The sequence below is a fragment of the Mus pahari genome, chromosome 4 (genome assembly GCF_900095145.1).
Source record: "Mus pahari chromosome 4, PAHARI_EIJ_v1.1, whole genome shotgun sequence".
In the NCBI taxonomy this organism is placed as follows: Eukaryota; Metazoa; Chordata; class Mammalia; order Rodentia; family Muridae; genus Mus; species Mus pahari.
The window spans coordinates 53,255,509-53,262,510 of record NC_034593.1 but is presented as its reverse complement, the minus strand read 5'-3'; positions in this window follow the sequence as shown (position 1 = coordinate 53,262,510).

Below are 7,002 nucleotides of genomic sequence, written 5' to 3'. Positions count from 1 at the left end.
AACTACTTATTAATCCATTACCTTAAATATTCTTCTATAAATTCTTAGATACTTATTTTGATCCATCATGAGCATTTATATATGTAACACAAACACAAACACAAACACACACACACACACACACACACACACACACACACACACACACACTGGTGAAGACATAGCTGTGAGACATGTTGCCTGAAATGACAGAATCCTTCAGAATGTATTCTCTTCATGCTTCTCAAGGATAATGGGTTTCACATACTCTTATTACCCCTAAGGGAAGGGCCCCACACAGGAGACAATTCCATGCAATGCAAGTGCTGACACCTGCTGGAAATGCCAACTGTCCTCAGTTCTGATGGTTAGCTAAAAAGGAAGAAAAAAGAATACACAGAAACAATATATTAAAAAAAATATCAATGAAAAACCATTATAACCCAAACAAAACAATTATAAAGTTGAATAATATAGGGCATTTATTCTATTGAGTGTACTAGTTTTAAAACACTGTCTGTAGATATACTAAATCACATATTTATGACTATAAATATCCATGAGCAATCCAAAGTGTAGATTCAAGAATGGATTTGATATATTTTAATTCATGAATTTATTATTATTACTATTATTATTATTATTATGAGTGTGTACAGATGTAAACACCAAAGACCAATCTTAAACAGTTTTCTTTGTTTGTTTGTTTGTTTGTTTTTTCTTGTTTTTCGAGACAGGGTTTCTCTGTATAGCCCTGGCTGTCCTAGAACTCACTTTGTAGACCAGGCTGGCCTTAAACCCAGAAATCTCCCTGTCTCTGCCTCCCAAGTGCTGGGATTAAAGGTGTGCGCCACCACTGAACAGTCAGTTTTCTTTTTGCACCTTAACATGGGTGCTAAGGATACAACTCAGGTTAGCAGGCTTGTACATCAAGAGCTTTTAGCATCCAATCCATCTTTGTCCCAGATTTAATATATTTAATGTAAAGCTTAATTCATATGTCTGACTATGAGGAACTTGATTCATTATCATTTCATGCATCTCAAATAACACAACTATTTCTCTTGGGAGCCAAGGGCAGTTTGAATAACTCCTAGATCTCATTTTTGTGTTTACAAAAATTTCAGTTTATTGCCCAGTCTCATGAGTGTTCTTTCTGCTGTTTCACTGTGACAGAAATTAGATATTTGGGGAACAGGCTAAATGAAGAACACACCTTTAATCAGATACAAAATATTTCTAAATTTATTTTGACCTGAAACAAGAAATTATTTTGTTTGTCTTTTCAGGGAAAAAATGCTTGCATAGATAAAATGTTTTTTTTGTTTTTTTTTTTTGCAAAAACAAAACAAAAAACCAAAGACACAAACAAAACAAAACAAAACAAACGAACAAACAAAAAACCCCATTAGATCCTGACTGCCTGATATAAATCTTCCAAGCTAAGAAGTACTTATTTTTCCTTTATTCCATAAGTTCTTCAATTTGATTAAATTTATCATTTCCCTTTCACCCACCATGCTGCATTCTGTTAAACTGCCCAGAAACTTGGGATTCATTCCATATTCTGTGTATCTTCCTCCTCCACGTGAAGTCAATGGAAGAATTTCCCTGAGTGTTTTCATACCTGCTTGCATGCTGTTTTCAGTCCTTAGAACAGCAGTGAGTACAGCTTAGATCTGCGATATGTGCACATTCGACCAAGAATCTTAATGCTCACTCGCCCAATAGTCAACTTCACTCAATTCACCACCACATTTTGCCAATCATGGACAACGCTCATTAACTGGGAACAGATGATTTTGGTCTGGAGAGTCATTAGGCCTAGATAAAGCATCTCTTGAAATATCCTGCAGTCTGGAATTCCTTTTAGCCTAGCTTTCCCTCTCTTCTTTCTTTCACTGGTGTCAAAACTTAGGATCATTTTCTATCTCTTTTGACTTTCTTTGGTGATTTCCCCACTGAGTATTTTGAAAGTTTTGTTCATTTCCTTCTTTTTTTGTTAACCTTTTTAATTTATGGACTGACTGACTGATTGATTGATTGATTGATTGATTTTTAATATAGGTGTGCTCTGTATGTGTGTGTACACCTACATGTCAGAAGAGGGCATCAGAACCCTTTGTAGAGGGTTCAGTGAGACACCATGATGTTTCTGGGAACTGAACTCAGTACCTCTGGTAGAGCATCCAGTGTTCCACTGAGCCATGTCATCAGTCCATTATTCATTTCTTCCATGACCCCACATTTCATTATCTTAATCTATCATCTCATAACAAAGAGTTGGTTTTCCTGGCTCCAGTTTCACTGCAGCAATCCTCTACCAGTCATAGACAAAGTGTTCTAGATATGGCTCCTCTCAGAAAGTACAAACTCTAATGGGGCTTAAAGATTCCATAATAACTCCAGTCTCTCCCTTAAAGTTCTCTATTTGTTCCTCTTTACCTCACACTTTTATGTAATATTACATTTGCTGAAGTCTTCTGGTATCTTCTATTTCTTTCCTCTTTTCCTTAGCTAAAGGAATGCCCTATAACTGAAATGAGCTTCTCACGTCATTGTCTAGATGCCCAGACTCACTGCATGGTACAATGAGATACTAAAGGAAATTCAAGTAGTGCCCACACTAACATTGGTGCCAATTCAAACTGGACACCTTATCTCCATTAGCAGAGCTGCACCTTGTATGCTGTTCCCTTTGTGTCTGCCTCTTCAACTGAATGGTCACTTTCAACAGGGCTGGGACTTATTGCTTGCACATCATCCTTGTATGCCCATGGTTATATGTTCAAATAACCGGGCTGTTACAGTTCACTCATTTGCTATCTTTGGAAATACTAAAAAATAATTAACTTGCTCAAATATTTTTAATTCTTTGGAAGAGAAGTTAGTTTTTGGAATGATTTTCTAAAATTATACTCATTTGGGGATTACAACAACATCCACTGGTAAGCAAGCAAAAGAAGAAAATCAATATCAGATAAGAATAACCCCGTCCTTTACTGATAACAACACTGGTGAAAACAAGAAAGATGATAGTATGTAGGTTAAGATGAAGTGTGAATTTCTTAGATAATAGATCTATTAAGCAATTCTAATCATTTATATTTGAAATAAGACTGATAAAGTAATAATTTAGTATTCTTATTTTTGAGAAAAGTACAAAGAGGTAAATCTTTCAACAAAAATTTTATATGCAGTTAAAAATAATTATTTGCACATGTAGTAGTAAACACGCATTTGATAGTAACAGATGTGGGAATTTAATATAATGTCCTTAGCAAATCCAATCAAATCAAGGTCAGCAATATCATCCAAGTTTATAGGGTCAAAGTGTAGGTGGTAACCATATTCTGACTTGACAAACTTCAGGCCTCCATACTGTACAATTTTGGAAGGAGTAGAGCAGTTTTCTCCTTGACTTTGTGAACATGGGCATGTTCTTGGAGTTACAGGAAATTTGAAAACCACTGTGAAACAGTGATTTTGGGGAAACATTCTAACAGTGATAGACTCATCTGCAAGGTCTTCTCCATTTCCTCCCTCTATTGTTTCTCTCCTGCTTTCATTTTTATTGTTGTGGTAAGATACATTGACCAAAAGCAACTTGGAGGAGGAAGGTTTCTTTTAGCTCACAGTTTAGGATACAACTTATTGGGATGCTGTCAATCAGTTTGCCACATCATATCCACAGTTAAGAGTGGAGAGAAGGGCTGGTGAGATGGCTCAGTGGGTAAGAGCACCCNACTGTTCTTCCAAAGGTCCGGAGTTCAAATCCCAGCAACCACATNGTGGCTCATAACCATCCATAACTAGATCTGACACCCTCTTCTGGAGTGTCTGAAGAAGGCTACAGTATACTTACATATAATAAATAAATCTTTTAAAAAAAAAAAGAGTGGAGAGAAATGAAGGTTAACTACTTGCCTACAATTCAGGTAGCTCTGTCCACTTTTATACAGTCCAGGAGACAAATAAGTGTACCTGGGTGGGCTGCTAGGCTAGTATTCAACTAGCATTCTCTAGACCAGCCAGGACCCAAAGCCACGCAATGCTGCTGCCCACAGTAGGTTAGTCTTTTCTACATAAATGAACAACTAAGACAATCATTTACAGATGGGAATCACAGGATAGCCCAATGGGAAATATCCCCCACTGAGGCTCTCTCATTTGAGATTTCCAGGTTGTACTAGGTTCAGAATTAGAGCTTATATCTACCACTTCCCCTAGACCACTGCATCTTAACCTTCCTAATGCCCCAGCCCTTTAATAGAGCTCCTAATGTTGTGGCAATCCCCAACCACAAAATTATTTTTTTTTCTATTTAATAACTCTAGTTTTGTGAGTGTGATGAGTTGTAATGTAAATATCTTTCTGGAGGTACAGGTTTGTCAAAGGGGTCATAACCCACAGATTAAGAACCACTGCCTTAGACACTTTTCAATGATTTTCAGTATAAAGTTCCCACTCTTTGTTTGAGCTACTTCTTAGCATGTTATCTAGAATTCTCTTCCATGGATTTCTAGATGTTTGTTTAGATCCACCATGTCATGCTGCAGGATACTTGATCACACTAGGAAGAGAGAGATTGTGTTATTCCTGGAAAAAACTTTCTAGTAGTTTGTGTGGCTCAGAACTTCACACACACACATTTATTTCCTCAGACTGGAATACAGACACACCCTTAGCACACACCTTTGATCCTGAACGATAAAGGCAAAGCTAGTTTGTAGAAGGAAGTGCTTGTGTTTGAAAGTGATATCTAATTGGGTGTCAGACAAAATGATAAATCCAAGAAAGATGTGAAGGGACAGGATATGCCCAACTCTTATGAGAAGAGAGAGGAAGGGCAAGCAAGTTGGAGGGTAACCAAGAGAGAGGGAGGCAGTTTTACCAGGATAGATATACAGAGAACAGTTGCAGAGAAAGAGGTCAAGCTAGATACTGGTAAAGACAGAATGAACTAGAGAATGAGAAGGAACTAGAAGATTAGAGCAGGTTGCCAGAGTTAGTCTGAGGCCGTGCAGAGTAATTCAGGAGAAAGAAAGAGAAGCTAGATTGAACCAGTCCTCTTGGAGAGGAGTTTGAGTCTGAACAGCTAAATTGAAGCAGCCAGATAGAATTCAGAAAGAACTAGCCAGGGTGAGATTATTCAGCTCCAATTCTCCGAGGCTGAAAATATGCTATTCCTGGATTAGAGTTTACAGAGGGTAGAAGCTTCTGGGACTAGGCCTAGGTCGCAGATGGAGGCAGTGATCCATGGAGATGACAATTCCATCAGGAGAACGTAACCCCTAGTTTCTCTTCCAGTCCATTATACAGATTAGAAATTTATATATCCTTAAGAAAAAAAAAACAAATAAAAGGATGAAGATGAAGAAGGGATGAAAGGAAGGGAGTGGGGATCTAAATCCAACAGCAAATGAAAAAATATTCAGTCCATCTTTTATAACAAGAATTCTAGGAGCCAAGACAGCCTAAAGTACCTAGTAAAGCTTTGAGATTTCTGAGATGATATTAAAAGGAAGAATAAAGACTAACTAATAAACAAGTTAATGTTAAAAAGTATCCAGTTTGTGGGTTATACATTCAGCAAAAACAATATACCCTCTTATAACTATAATCTTTTCACAAGCCTTATGTCCCTCCTATGTTCTGCTGTAGATGCTAACTAACATAGGCTTGATGCATGCTTGTTATGCCTGCCCAAAGAAGCAAATACCAAAATGAAAACATTTTAGCAGGTGACAAGGAAGTGCTTTTGCATACACAGTACCAAAGCTTCAGGTTCAAAGTCAACATTATTCTGAAGGATGAAAGGATTGTTGAAGGTGTCTTCTCTCCTTAGCATAGATTTTAAAACAAGTGAATATTCATAGTTTCCAACATATTTCAAAACATTCCAGTTCAGATTCCGTCTCTCCATTGATAACCAGTTAAATAAGCACATTTTTTTTTTTATTGCAAAAGGAGAGGTGCTTTAATGCAATGAAAACCATATTCTGAGTTATTCTGTTTAAGTGGAAATGTTTCAGGAATTCAGAGTGTCATGTGCTAGAAGGTACCACTTCACTTCTCTCAAACGATTTTCAAAGAACGGAAGGCATGGTGACCCTATCAGCATTTCTAGATGTGAAATGCATGGACACATTTCACAGTGTGAAAAGCAGAGTTTGACAGAGTGATTTTAATCTAAATTCTTAATCAAGGGTAGAAATGGAGTTAATTACAGCTGAAGTAAACAACCAACCAATAATTGTAAAATGTGGTGCTGCTGAGGGATTGGTAACAGCAACAAAAGTCTCTTTCTTGAAGATGTAAACGAAAAGAAGCAATGCCATCCGTGGCAAAGGGAAAGCTGGAACAAGACACTGGGAGAAAATAGAGGCAGTGACAACTGATATTGACATCTTAGGAGACAGCACGGTAGCAATTTTTACCTTTTTCCTTTTCTCTTTTTTTTTCTTGGTTTTCTCCTTTTATTAAAAATGGATTCTTTTCTCAAACAATATATCCTGGTTAAAGTTCTCCCTTCCTTCTACTCCTCCCAGTTCCTCCCCATCTCCTCTCCCATCTGGATCCCCTCCTTTTTTGTATCTCATTTGAAAAGAACAGACTTCTAAGAGGTAACTGCAAAACATAACAAAATAAAATACAATCAGATAAAGCAAAACCATCCCATGGAAGTTGGGCACGACAAACCAACAGAAGGAAAAGAGCTTAATGAGAAGGGACGGGAATCAGAATCCCTCTTGTTCACACACTCAGAAATCCCACAAAAATATTAAACTGAAAGCCATAATATATATTCAGAGGATCTGGTACAGACTCTTCCAGTCTCTGTGCTTGCTGCTTCAGTCTCTGGGAGCTATGTGAACTCTGCTCAGTTGATTTAAAGGGTCTTGTTCTCCTGGTCTCTTCTATCCCCTTTGGTTCCTATACTCCTTCCACATCCTCTTCCATGAGGTTCCCTAAGATCTGAATGGAGTGATTTGATGGAGACATCCTGTGTGCTCCAAGATA